The 15329-nt window shown below is 37.2% G+C and overlaps 1 protein-coding gene across 1 annotated transcript in view; it reads left to right on the forward strand.

Annotated features, from left to right (window-relative positions):
- Positions 1-15329, forward strand: part of RBMS3 (RNA binding motif single stranded interacting protein 3) — a 1116133-nt gene that overhangs the window by 724302 nt on the left and 376502 nt on the right. The window lies entirely within an intron of this gene.

Below are 15329 nucleotides of genomic sequence, written 5' to 3' on the forward strand. Positions count from 1 at the left end.
TCTCTTATACAGTGTTGGATGGTCATTCAGTAAGAGAAAAAGTAATGACAGGTTATTAGAAATGTCTTCGTTTAGAGTGGTAGATCATTATTAATCCTTTAGTTCAAAGGACAAAAGACTGGGACTTTAAGGAGCACTTTTCACTTGCTTCCATATTGTAATATCTCTATTCACAAGCGATGTGCAGGTTTTTATTATCTTCTTAAGCTGGATTGATACGGTGGAGCATATTTATCAAGCTCCGTACGGACCGCTGCTCCATAACCTGTCAGCCTGCTCTGAGTCGGCGGATAGAAATCAACCCAATCGAATACGATTGGGTTGATTGACACCCCCTGCTAGCGGCCAATTGGCCGCAAATCTGCAGGGGGCGGAATTGCACCAGCAGTTCACAAGAACTGATGGTGCAATAATAAATTCCGACAGCGTATGAAGTCAGCATTTATCGATGTGCAGCAGACATGATCCGTTATATTGTATCAAGTCCGGTCGCACAATCATAAATATGCCCCAATGTGTTTTCCTACTCTTTCTCCACATCACCATCTTAAACAAGATTGTCACAAAGGGAGGCTATGAATGAAGAAGAAGTTTTAAATCAAATTTTAATGTTCCGGAGCTGACATCATACAAGGAGCACAATTTCACTTTCACATACAGGTGAAACTCGAAAAATTAGAATATCGTTCAAAAGTTAGTTTATTTTACTAATGCAACATAAAAGGTGAAACTAATATATGAGATAGACTCATTACATGCAAAGCAAGATAGTTCACACTGTGATTTGTCATAATTGTGATGATTATGGCTTGCAGCTCATGAAAACCCCAAATACACAATCTCAGAAAATTAGAATATTACATGCAATCAATAAAACAAGGATTGTACATAGAACAATATCGGACCTCTGAAAAGTATAAGCATGCATACTGTATGTACTCAGTACTTGGTTTGGGCCCCTTTTGCAGCAATTACTGCCTCAATGCGGCGTAGCATGGAAGCTATCAGCCTGTGGCACTGCTGAGATGTTATGGAAGACCAGGATGCTTCAATAGCGGCCTTCAGCTCTTCTGCATTGTTCCGTCTCATGTCTCTCATCTTTTTCTTGGCAATGCCCCATAGATTCTCTATGGGGTTCAGGTCAGGCGAGTTTGCTGGCCAATCAAGCACAGTAATCCCACGGTCATTGATCCAGGTTTTGGTGCTTTTGGCAGTGTTGGCAGGTGCCAAGTTCTGCTGGAAAATGATGTCAGCATCCCCATAGAGCTTGTCTGCGGAAGGAAGCATGAAGTGCTCCAAAATGTCCTGGTAGATGGCTGTGTTGACCCTGGACTTAATGAAGCACAGTAGACCAACACCAGCAGATGACATGGCTCCCCAAATCAACACAGACTGTGGAAACTTCACACTGGACTTCAAGCATCTTGCAGTGTGTGCCTCTCCATTCTTCCTCCATACTCTGGGTCCTTGGTTTCTAAATGAGATGCAAAATTTGCTCTCATCAGAAAAGAGGACTTTGGACCACTGAGCAACAGACCAGGTCTGTTTTTCTTTAGCCCAGGTAAGACGCTTCTGACGTTGTTTGTTGTTCAGGAGTGGCTTGACAAGAGGAATACAACATTTGAAGCCCATGTCCAGGATCTGTCTGTGTGTGGTGGCTCTTGTGAAAGTCCCCAACACTTTTGAATGGCCTTTTCCTGACAATCCTCTCCAGGCTGCGGTCGTCCCTGCTGCTTGTGCGCCTTTTTCTTCCACACTTTTCCCTTCCACATAACTTTCTATTAATGTACTTTGATACAGCACTTTGGGAACATCCAACTTATTTTTAAATTACCTTTTGAGGCTTTCCCTCCTTATGGAGGGTGTCAATGATGGTTTTCTGCACAACTGTCAGGTCAGCAGTCTTTCCCATGATTGTGATTCCTACTGAACCAGACTGAGAGACCATTTAAAGGCTCAGGAACCCTTTGCAGGTGTTATGGCTTAATTAGCTGATTAGAGTGGGACACTTTGAGCCTAGAATATTGCACCTTTTCCCAATATTCTTATTTTCTGAGATTGTGGATTTGGGGTTTTCATGAGCTGTAAGCCATAATCATCACAATTATGACAAATCACGGCTTGAACTATCTTGCTTTGCATGTAATGAGTCTATCTCATATATTAGTTTTACCTTTTAAGTTGCATTAGTGAAATAAATTAACTTTTGCACAATATTCTAATTTTTCGAGTTTCACCTGTATATAAAAAAAGAAATACATTTTGTTTTATTAAAGGGATAAGAAAGTCAAAATTAAACTTGCATGATTTGGATAGACACTATAATTTTAGGGCACTTTTAAATACACTTCTATTTTGAAATGTGCTTTGTTCTCTTGGTATACCTTTTTTTTAAAAAGAATACCCACATATGCTATGCTAGTGGGAGCTAGCTGCTGATTGGTGCCTGCACAAATTTGTCTCTTGTGATAGGCTAACTAGATGTGTTTAGCTAGCTGCCAGTAGTACATTACTTCTCCTTCAGCAAAGGATAACAAGCGAATGAAGCAAATTTGATAATAGAAGTAAACTGGAAAGTAGTTTTTAAAATGATATAATCTATCCAAATCATGAAAGAGAATTTTGGGATTTCCTGTCCTTTTAATTTTAATGTGATTTTTTTAATTAGGGGTATGTGCAAGAAGCATTTCTTTGGTGCACAGAATGTTTTTCTAACAAATTTAAACATTTTCAAATTAAATGGCATACCATATATTACTTAATAATAATAATAATAATAATAATAATAATAATAATAATATAATTATAATTCTTATTATTATTAATAACTATATCCTTATCTATAACAACATTAAGATGTCAATGTATATGTCAATCCTTTATGTTCTTCTATGCTAATAAAGTACAATGGTATTCTTAATGGTTTGGTTTTATAAATGTTTTTGTAGCAAAGACTACTCTTTACTATAGTTGCAAATGTACGTTATGTGAAGTTTAATATTGTCAAAAGTCCATATGATATTACATACTTATAACTTAATTGAATCATAAATTCTTCACTATAAATGTATTTAAGATTTGTAGATTCTCAAAAAGTTACATGCACAGTAAGGTTATGTTACCCTTTACCCAGTGATGGAATAATTAATTGATTTAAAAGCTGTTTTGTACCCTACACCTTCTTGGGTGGTAACTAGCCATAGAACAAGCTATTATGCTATTGTTTGTTCCCAGGTTGAGCACTTCTATCTTTTTATTTATGCAAATTATGACACTTAGGGAAGTCTCCCTAAGTGTGGTGCGGGAATCTAGACGTGGACCCGTTGCTCAGTGTGCCTAGAGGGATATGGCTGCACTTCACTGACGAGGCCCACAATAGGCCGAAACGTACATCTGGGGTTTTGCTGTTTCTCTCGTTCAGAGAGGGATTGCCTGGTATTTTGGGGCTGGACTTTACTGTGAAGTCAGGATCAGACTGATATGCTTCAGGAAAATTCTTCTCTGTGAAAGGCACATATTGAGCAAAATGAGGCTGCTTCTTGGGTGGTAACTAGCCATAGAACAAGCTATTATTCTATTGTTCGTTCCCAGGTTGAGCGTTTCTCTCTTTTTTATTTCTACACCTGACTTGGAAGGAATTTTAATGTGTCTTTTGTTTGCTAAAGCTAGCTTCTCTAGGTTCTTTGAAACCTTTACGTTAACAGTCATATAAAACACTAACCTCCTTTGCATTTAGTTATTTGAATGTTTTGACGTTATATGTTTCTAGTTTGTTGTAAATTTAATTTTAGAGATGTTTGCTTTGATTTTACGCTTAGATGAGAACCCTAACATAATGCAGGCACCATATCACCATATCAGTAATGCTGGCACCATATCAGTATCTTCTATTTTCTTTATGACCAGTTTTTCTTAAAGGGATATTAAACAAAATAAATAAATACTAGATGTAATAATGCATTTTAATCAAGAAGACTAGTCAGAGAATATTTTGTAGATGTGAGTATCTGAGTGTGTATTGCAGGGGCTTGAGATTGTATTATTATGATTTTAAGATCATAGCAGGCTCAAGACACTGTGCTATCTGTGTCTAAGGGTTCCATATATAAATCTGCGAGAGCAGCTTTGGAGCTCTAGGTCTTAAGACCTCTGATACTTAACCTCTCCACCAACTAAAGTGTGGCGGATTTTATTCATCTCAATCCGATCTTATCCAGATGATTGACAGCCCCACTTGCACACGATTGTCCCCACCTGAGCAGAAGGCAGCAAATGTGGGCTGCAGATGCTGCCCACTCACCATGATGTCAGGCACACAAGATTCATGATAGCAAACATCGTCTGTCAGGCACTTAATAAATGGAGCCCATAGAATGAAGTTGTGGCTCCTATCTCTTAATCCACTAGAGTCTAAACCCAATGATAGAAATCTCAAACATTAAAAAGACTAGTCAAGGAGCATGGCTAGGAAGCGGCCATGGTTGGTCGCAAATTATGATGCTCCCAGGCCACTTCTAACATTTTACCAAATATCCTGGAAGAATTATATCATCTATCCTCACATCCACAAGATTCATTTATATTATCCTCTACAGCTTTGATTGATATAAGGTTTGTCCAGTTATATGGAATGGGACCTGATCTAGCCTATTGTGGCCTACACTTGGGCCCTCAACACCCCCCTCCGGTATTCCTGGTCGAGCACCACTAGATCTGCTGTTAATAAAAATAAACTAAGATCCTTACCATGGAGGAAACACATATGCTCTTGCAAGCCCTCTTACAAGATCTAGAACATAAACTAGATAAAAATGTCAAAACACTCACAATTATAATGAGGAATGTGGCCCTAGAGGATGATATCAGACTTCCTGATCGCCCGACTTCATAGACCTTTTAACCTGACTAGTTCTCAAAGCCTTTACCAGAGAATCTACAAGAACATTTGAGAATTATAGCACTCTCTACTCTCAGCTCAAATCCTATAGTTCACACAGAGTGAGACTATGGCCCAACAGAGTCTGTACTGAGAAGGTTGGAAAAACTGCCTCTGGCCACACAGGTTTTACCATCTCAGTATCTGTATACTTTAGACACCTGCCCTCGTCCGGTGACAAGAGTTTGTTATTTACCTCCGGTGGCTGTCCGGGTAAGGGTGGCTGACTCCCATGGTCAGACCCCAGGGTACCTGAGAAATCCGCCTCCACCCAAGAGACTGGTGGCATTACATGTACTAGATATGTCAACAAGTGAACCTCTACTGGCCCTGTCTGCTAACTGCAATACCCTGCTGCCTCAGACTGACAGTTCCAATACTAGGAATACTCCATGCGCAGAATATATGGACTTTTGTTACCCCAAAATAGGCATTGAATGAATGGTGATGCCTCCTTGGACATAGAGGAGAGGATTATGATGGCTTTTAAAGTTTACAAAGAGCTCAGGGGCTTTGCAATTTGATATTTCATTCAGATGCTCCCAGCTGTTGTTGATGACCTGCAGTCTCTGTCTCCCTATGTTTCACTGGAGTTCCTACCCATTCTAGCCATTATGCCACCAGATATGGTCCCTACTATGTAGCCCAAGTACAGAAGAAAAAAATACTATAAGAAACATATGTCATGCACCAAATCTGCATCTCCCCCCCCCCCCCCCCGCAAGGGTGCTCTTAGGCAATATCCTAGTCTTTCTCTATTGTAGCACCGGCCCTGCTACAATTTTTAATTATGGTCCTTTAAAGTTCAACTAGATTAAAAGTGCATGCAGATACCTAGCAACTGGGCCCCATATGAGACTAATTTTTCTTGTAAAAACACATACACACTCATAAACACACGCTATTATCTCTCTCTATGAGCCATCCCTCTAAAGCGCTCTTGGTTGCCTAATTCCCAGCTGACCCAATTGCAAAGCAGGACCAGACCTGTACGTTTTCTAATTTTCTAATATGCAGACCTTATTGATAGCTTTTGATTTTGACTGTTGTTCAGTAATGTAATGTAAAGGTTTGTTTTTTTTTCTCATGGGAAATCTTCATAGTGTTAGGTACATTGTTGACTTGTAAAATATGGTCTATTTGTGTATGTTGTAGTATAGGATTAAGCAGTTTTAGATTTCATTTGTTCAGTATTATGACCTGCCTTAACATTCCTGAACATGCCCCCCTGAATCTTGACATAAATAAGAATTTAGGGAATCTGCGAGTAATGGATCTGGAGTTGGCAAATATTTCACTATAGCGTAATAAAAATAAAAAAAATCCATTGCACATTCAATATTTGTTTTTTCTGGCTTGTACTGTAATTTGAAAAAAGATATTGTTTCTATTTTTACATAATTTAGTGGGCTGCAATATACTGTCCCTGCAATATGCAACACAGGGATTACATATACCTGTGCACAAGCTTATTTGCATGACCACAGTATAGTAAAATTGATACACATAGGTGAGTCCCTAGAGTGCTGTAAAATATTAGAACTGTTAAAATTTTGCTAACAAAAGTAGATTGATAAAATATTGTATGCAGATGTTTTTGGAGTGTAATGTATATAGCTATATCTATAAAGAAAACTTGTATGCTCCTTCAAACAAAACAGAATATAAGGAGACAAAATAATCAGGGCAGGAACAAGGAGCAAGCAGATTTATAGGGGCCTCAACTTTTTTGCTTCCTGGATCAAATTGTGAGTTCTATAGAAGGGTGTGTAAGTTACAATGTAGAGCCATTCAATTTGTCAGTGTAGCTAGGGTCAATCAATTGTCCCTTCCTTTTTCTGTGGTCTTGAATGTCTATTGACTCCTCTAGCAAAAGGGATCAACTGTTTTGTTTTAAGCCAAGACTCTTTTTTTTTTGGGGGGGGGGGGGAACTACATCCTTTCAGGTTTCTTACAAGCCTTAACAATTAAGAACCTTCACACCAAGGTTTGAACATGATATGCATTTGGGAATAATAACTATTAATGTCTTTAAGTTTTAACATCTTAAATGCATGTTATATATCAGTATATATTATCAAACTATCCGGAAGCAAATATTTAAAATCATTTTAAACTGTAATTTTGTTATCAAAATGTGTGTTGTTTTGCAGTTGGTGAATTAACCACCTAAAATAATTTTGAGGATGCTTATCTCCATTGAATTGAAAATACTTTTTTTACATACATTTTTTGGAGAAATAAACTTTTAATATATGGAGCATTTTACGGTTAGGGTACCATTGAGATGAGCCACTTTTGTTTCAACAATTGTATTTTCAATATCTTGAGAAAGGAGTGTTAACAGCTTTTAAGGTTTAAAAAGTCAGAATATAAGAAATAAATCAGTAATTTATTTTAGGAAAGCTCTATAATTTTTCCTATAAACAGAATTTAACATCTTCATTTAGAGGTACTCAAGTAATAATTATTGAACTATGATAATAATTTGATATTGTAAATGCTTAAAATGTCTCTTGGGTGCAGGTGCCAGTTATAACATAATTTGCCAGTGATTGTTTTTTCATCTGTTCTAATATATATAATTATCCTAAAACATAGTATTTTGTGTGAAATAATTTGTGTTAATCTAATGATTGACCAATAGCATTGCTTTCTAAAAGGTACCACATACACAATAATGAATTCAACAACGTTAAAAAAAAAAGAGAAGAAAACAAGAGCAAACATTTTGTGAAGCCATCCCTAGATATGCTTGTTAAGAGCAAGGTCAATTTAATAAAAATGCTGAATCAAACAAAACCTTACACAAACATTATACTGGCTCACTGGGTATTTACTATTCTAAGACAGATACTGTTTTAAATAAGTACTCAACAAGTTCTATTCCTTGTAAGTCAGATGTCCCTCAAGTCATTAAGCTACCCAGAGAGTCCATAGCTTCAGCAATCTGCAGCATGCGACATAGCTTTATATTGTTGCTATTTGTTATACTGTTGTGTTTTATCAATTTAATTTTGATCTTGTTGAATGTGCCCCGGGGCTAAGGGTTCCACTAGATCTTGTTTAAGTTGCGGCGGTACTTCAAATAATGCAGACGCTTTGAAAACTGATGTGTCTCTGCGGACAGGTTGATTTCCACTGCTGAAGTGTGAATCAAGCTAAGAGCTGGCGTTCATAAACAAAGTTTGAACTTGTGCAAAATAGACCTAAACCTGTATCCCTTCAGGGATTGCCGACAAGGCTTTCACATCATTTATTGTTCATAGGTCTGTGTAACTTTTCTTCATTGCTGATCCTTTGAGATGTTGTGTTTTGGCTTTTGTTTTCTGTTGGTCAGACCAAAGCACTGAAAAGTCTAGTTTACTAAAAACTGCAAAGTATTCCTGCACTTTAAACATTTTTAAAAATAAACTATAGTATATATCTTTGTAAATGTTGACAAATTAATCAGCTTTGACTTGGTTAATAGAAACATCATGAGGTTAGCCACTCTTTTTTATCCTAATAAGGCATTCTGACTTAAAGGGACATGAAACTCAAATTTGTTTCTTTTATAATTCAGATAGACCGTGTGATTTTAAACAACTTTCCAATCTACTACTATTTAATTTGCTTCATTCATCTTGGTATTATTTGTTGAAGGAACAGTAATAATACACTGCTAGAAGCTAGCGTAACAAATCTAGTGAACCGAAAAAAGAGGCATTTATGTGCAGCCACCAATCAGTAGCTAACTTACAGTAATGTATAGCTGCTCCATGCTTTTCTCTTACGGATAGCAAGAGAATAAAGCAAATTAGATAAAAGAAGTAAAAAAAAAACAGTTGTTTAAACTGACATGCTCTGTCTGAATCATGAAAGAAAATGATTGCTTTTGTGTTAAATATGTGCTCATACCAGGCTCACTAGAAAGGCTGAAAAGCAGATGTTGTAGCCTAGGTTTTGGAAATGCTACATATACATAGTTATACAGTATATACTGTATAGTGTAAAGGTACATACATACATTGGTACTATAGGCTTGTGCAATATGAATTAAATGGACCGTCTACTCAAGAATCTTTATTGTTAAAATAGACAGATGATCCCTATACTACCCATTTCCTAGTTTTGCATAACCAACATGGTTATATTAATATATTTTTTACCTCTGTGATTACCTTGTAGCTAAATCTCTGCAAAATTCAACCTTGACAGTACTTTTGACAGACTTTCATTTTTAGCCAATAACTCCACAGAAGTGAGCACAATGTTATTTTATGGCACACATGAACTAGCGCTGTCTAGCTGTGAAAAACTGTCAAAATGCACTGAGATTAGAGGTGGCCTTCAAGGGTTTAGAAATTTGCATATAAGCCTACCTAGGGTTATCTTTTAACAATGAACACCTAGAGAACAAAGCAAATTAAATGATGAAAGTAAATTGGAAAGATGTTAAAAAATTGCATGCCCTATCTGAATCATGAAAGTTTAATTTTGACTAGACTGTCCCTTTACCTTTAGTTATTTCCCTTGACTACTAAAAATTGAAACAGAAATTGTTTAATTGTGTATTATTTATTTATTACTTGAGATATAAGAATAATTAAAGAATTCAGCCTTACCAGTGGTGGACATAATGAACAGAGGGCCCTGGTGCAAGAATTTATTTGGGCCCCTTAAAGGGACAGTCTAGACCAAAATAAACTTTCATGATTCAGATAGAGCATGTCATTTTAAACAATTTTCCAATATACTTTTATCACCAATTTTGCTTTGTTCTCTTGGTATTCTTAGTTGAAAGCTTAACCTAGGAGGTTCATATGCTAATTTCTTAGACCTTGAAGCCCACCTCTTTCAGATTGCATTTTAACAGTTTTTCACCACTAGAGGGTGTTAGTTCACGTATTTCATATAGATAACACTGTGCTCGTGCACGAGAAGTTATCTGGGAGCAGGCACTGATTAGCTAGACTGCAAGTCTGTCAAAAGAACTGACAAAAGGGGCAGTTTGCAGAGACTTAGATACAAGATAATCACAGAGGTTAAAAGTATATTATTATAACGGTGTTAGTTATGCAAAACTGGGAAATGGGTAATAAAGGGATTATCTATCTTTTAAAACAATAAAAATTCTGGTGTAGACTGTCCCTTTAAGACATCATTCATTTGCATAAAAGCAGTTTTGGGCTATACACTCAAATGGGAAAAAGAAATGGGCAGAGCAATAACACCTAAACAATGGATAACATGGTTTAACCCCTTAATGACAACTGACGTACCAGGTACGTCATGCATTAACTTACAGTTAATGACAATAGACGTACCTGGTACGTCAGTTGTCTAAGAGAGTGCTGGAAGCGATCGCAATCGCTTCCAGCAGCTCTCAGGGTATTGCAGTGATGCCTCCATATGGAGGCATCCTGCAATACCATTTAGAAGACTCCGATGCAGAGAGAGCCACTCTGTGGCCCTCTCTGCACCGGTAGCGATGGTGCCGGTTCGTTGGTGGGTGGGAGCACATCAGGGAGGCGGGTGGGCGGCCCATCGCTACCCGGCATCCGGTTCCTGTAAGTGCTATGTGCACGCCAGGTGCCGGGAGCGTGCGGGGGCGCGCGCGGGGGCGCGCGTGCGCGCCCGATTACATGGCCACTGCCACCAATGAGAAAGGAAGGGGGGACAAAAATATAATATAAATAAATAAATATATAAGGATCTGGGAGGGGGAGGGGGTTGGGGTATTGTGGGGGACTGCTACACTACAGAAAAATGTAAACTGGCAATAAATTGCAAAAAAAAACACTGTTTTGGGGGCAAATTGGGTACTGGCAGACAGCTGCCAGTACCCAAGATGGCGGCAATTAGGTAGGGGAGAGGGTTAGAGAGCTGGGGGGGGGGATCATGGAGGTTGGGGCTAAGGCAGGAGTCCATCACAGCTAAAACATTTTAATTTTTTTTATTAAAAAAAAGAAAAACTCCTTTTATTTAGTACTGGCAGACTTTCTGCCAGTACTTAAGATGGCGGGGACAATTGTGGGGTGGGGGAGGGAAGAGAACTGTTTGGGAGGGATCAGGGGGTGGGATGTGTCAGGTGGGAGGCTGATCTCTACCCTAAAGCTAAAATTAACCCTGCAAGCTCCCTACAACCTACCTAATTAACCCCTTCACTGCTGGGCATAATTTACGTGTGGTGCGCAGCAGCATTTAGTGGCCTTCTAATTACCAAAAAGCAATGCCAAAGCCATATAAGTCTGCTATTTCTGAACAAAGGGGATCCCAAAGAAGCATTTACAACCATTTGTGCCTTAATTGCACAAGCTGTTTGTAAATAATTTCAGTGGGAAACCTAAAGTTTGTGACAAAATTTGTGAAAAAGTGAACTTATTTTTTTATTTGATGACATTTGGCGGTGAAATGGTGGCATGAAATATACCAAAATGGGCCTAGATCAATACTTTGGGTTGTCTTCTAAAAAAAAATATATACATGTCAAGGGATATTCAGGTATTCCTGACAGATATCAGGGTTCCAATGTAACTAGCGCTAATTTTGAAAAAAAGTTGTTTGGAAATAGCAAAGTGCTACTTGTATTTATGGCCCTATAACTTGCAAAAAAAGTAAAGAACATGTAAACATTGGGTATTTCTAAACTCAGGACAAAATTTAGAAACTATTTAGCATAGGTGTTTTTTGGTGATTGTAGATGTGTAACAGATTTTGGGGGTCAAAGTTAGAAAAAGTGTGTTTTTTTCAATTTTTTCCTCATATTTTATATTTTTTTTATAGGAAATTATAAGATATGATGAAAATAATGGTATCTTTAGAAAGTCCATTTAATGGCGAGAAAAACGGTATATAATATGTGTGGGTACAGTAAACGAGTAAGAGGAAAATTACAGCTAAACACAAACACCGCAGAAATGTAAAAATAGCCATTGTCATTAAGGGTAAGAAAATTGAAAAATGGTCCGGTCATTAAGGGGTTAAAGCTACAGCCAGATCAGCACATTCAGCAACTGCTCTTGAGACTAACACAAAGATCATCACCAGATGGTACTTAACCCCTAGTAAATTAAAGCATATGTTCAGCAACGCCAGCAATAGATGTTGGAGAGGCTGCGATCAAGAAGGCACAATGTATCATATATGGTGGAACTGTACAGTCATACACCCCTTTTGGGCCCAAATACATGATCAGGCTTGTCAAATCATTGGTCTCAAACTAGATGTCTCCCCGGAAAGGATTCTATTTAATGCAAGCTTTGATATCCCATGCAAGATCAGGAAAAGTTTGTATCAGATATTGATAAACACTGCTAAACGATTAATACCTAATTACTGGAAATCCTCTCAGACCCCTAACCTCGCTAGATGGATAGATCTGGTACAAAACACTTTAATCTTAGAGAGGCTACATTATTTTAAAATAGGTCAAATGAGCTTCTACCATGATATGTTGTGTTTTTGGGAACAATATATTTATGATTTGAAGGGAAGAGGTAACGGGGGATAAGAAAACAACATGCCATGCTAAAATCCGAAAACTGAACCAAATAGGCACACCTGGGTAGCTGACTAAACTACAGATATGACACTAATATGAGATAGTGAGGTTGTTATGCTTTCTTCTTTTTATGTAGATTCCTAAAATTAGTGTATATCTTTATGTTTTCTTTTGTTTTCAAATTTTTCCTAACCTTCCCTTGGTTGCTACTGATCAATGGGCTGTTCATTCCACAGAGAAATACAAATTGCAAAACTCGCTTGAATGATATTTGAAAACCAGGATAACTATAAATTAATAGATTGGCCATTTTCTTGAGTCATAATCTGATCAACCCTGTCTGGTTTATAATCTTATCAAATATGGCTTCATATTTATGTACACAGCTCCTGGTTCATGTTATTGTTCTGTTAAGATTGAACATGCTTTCTTTTGAAATGTTGTAACTTTGATTCCTTGAAAAATAATAAAAGAAAAGATTTAAAAAAAAAAAAAAAAAAAGCAGTTTTGGGATATATACTGAATATATTGATTAGACAGTCATTGTACGGCAAAATTACCACTTTCATGAATAAATGCCTGCCCTATAATATATGTGAGATTTGAAATTTAGGAAAGGTGTCAGACACTGAAACGTTATGATCTTTTTATTGATGTTATGAATAAGTTTTGTTAACAGTATGTCATAGAAATATATATGTATGTGTGATATATATATTTGAATATATGTATGTATGTATGTATATGTTTGTATATATATATATATATATATATATATATATATATACATACATATATTTATATATATTTTTAGGGTTACTACAATGAGGACAATCAGAGGATTTTATAGCTTCAACTTCCCCATCCTATTCTACTACTTAGACCTATTTGTAATACACAAAAATTATTTCTGCATCTTGGTCATTCCTTACTTCTTTACGGGTATCCAAGTCATATTTGTAGGCTCTAGGTATATGTTGATTTGCACCATTCATCTAAGCAGTTGTTTATTTGAAGTTTCTATTGAGGTTATTGAAATTCCTCTATAAATTGTATGAAAGGTATTTAAACACAATATATTTACAACTGTTTTTATTGGAAAATGCCTGTGTGCAGTTTTATGATTTCCATAATACCAAACCATAAAAATTAATGTAATGTATCATTACACCTGCCGTGCATTATGCCCCCAGAGAGTCCATATGCTTTTATTTTATTTTCTACTCCAAAGCTTTTTTCAACAAATTATGTAGGACATGCCACGATAATCAGAAAGGTTGCTCTTATTCATTTGAACAATTTCTTTGAAGGGAAAACCAAATCAGCTGCCACCCTAAAATCAACATCATTAAAATATTTTCATATCTTTCATTAGCGTTCTTTCTATGTGACTAAGTTGCTTCTTTTCTATAAAGGTATGGCTGTCAATGTTAATTTGCATCTTCATTTTTTGTTTATCTTTAAGACTCTGTAAAACTGTAAACTGTGTTAAGCGTTATAGTTACCTAATTGTGCTTTTTTTTTTAAGGTCTTTACGTAAACTCTATATTCCTTTTAATTTTTTAACAGGGCCAAGAATGACCTAATTAAACACCTTGAGTGGCTATCTTTTTTAATATACTCCAATTATTGTAATTTATTTTATGACTAAATTACTGTGTTCATATTTTCTGTTTGTTAAAATGCTGAGGGAAGCTGCCACCCGGCATTGTGGAGAGTAACCAGTTAATTGTCTATTGTCTTCATTTATCATTGTGTGTGCAAATTGTTGTGCAGCTACAACCTATTGCATGACAGCAGGACTTGTGAATCATTCTGGTTGGATCTGTTTGGGATGATTAAACTCCACCCCATTCGAGGTTGCAGACATTAAAGGGACAGTATACACCTATTTTCAGATAACTGCATGTAATAGACACTAATATAAAGAAAAATATGCAGATGCTGATCTAAAAATCCAGTTTAGCACTGTAAATTAGGTAGTCGGGGACAGCCACTGAAAGGGGCTGGGGAAACAAAAAGAGCAGACACTCCCTACCTACCCCCTTCCCTGCATATGAAAAGACAGATAACATAAACAGGAGCCTGCAGGAGTCTGTAAACACATGTATACATCTGGCACTGTGGGGCTTGGTTAGGAGTCTGAAAATCAGCACAATGTTCTTAAAAAATAAGCAAAACTATACATTTTTTAAAAAAACTTTCAGATGGGCTATATAAATTGATAATCTACAAAACATTTATGTAAAGAAAAATCTAGTGAACAATGTCCCTTTAAGTAGCAGCAGTTTTAAGACCCCTGCTTCATATTTAGGGGTCAATTTATCAAAGGCTTTTGCCAGCCTTTGAGCCCATATGGCTGCAGGTTCTCACACGAGAACCTGCACGCCATATTTAACAAGCAGCGTTCATCAGACCGCTGCTTTGCTAACCTCTTTGCCACCTCTTGTTGGGAAATTCAATCTCCCCAGTCTTTTCCGACCGGGGAGATTGACAGCTCCTGCCCGCTCGTGATTGGCTGTGCACGGGTATGGGGCGGGATTGCATGCGAGCACTAAATAGCACTCGTGTGCAATGCTGAATTTCTCCAGGAGAATTCAGACCGCCAGAGGCGAACTGCGGCAGACAGGGAAACTTATATGCGCCCCTGTCTGCCTCAGCTTGATAAATTGCCCCCTTAGCATTGCAGGCTCACTAATCCACCAAAAAGGCTCAGAAGCGCCCTCTACAGCTTGATAAATAAAGCCCATTTATCTCTAAATTTAATAAAAATCATTTGGGAAGAGTTAATGATGACATCATATATTGCATCCAGACATATTCCAGTGACTTCACAGATCCCCTTACAAGCAATATCAATAAGGACACTATCTTACTTTTTTCATATTTATAACTAATAATAGGTTA

The sequence above is a fragment of the Bombina bombina genome, chromosome 5 (genome assembly GCF_027579735.1).
Source record: "Bombina bombina isolate aBomBom1 chromosome 5, aBomBom1.pri, whole genome shotgun sequence".
In the NCBI taxonomy this organism is placed as follows: Eukaryota; Metazoa; Chordata; class Amphibia; order Anura; family Bombinatoridae; genus Bombina; species Bombina bombina.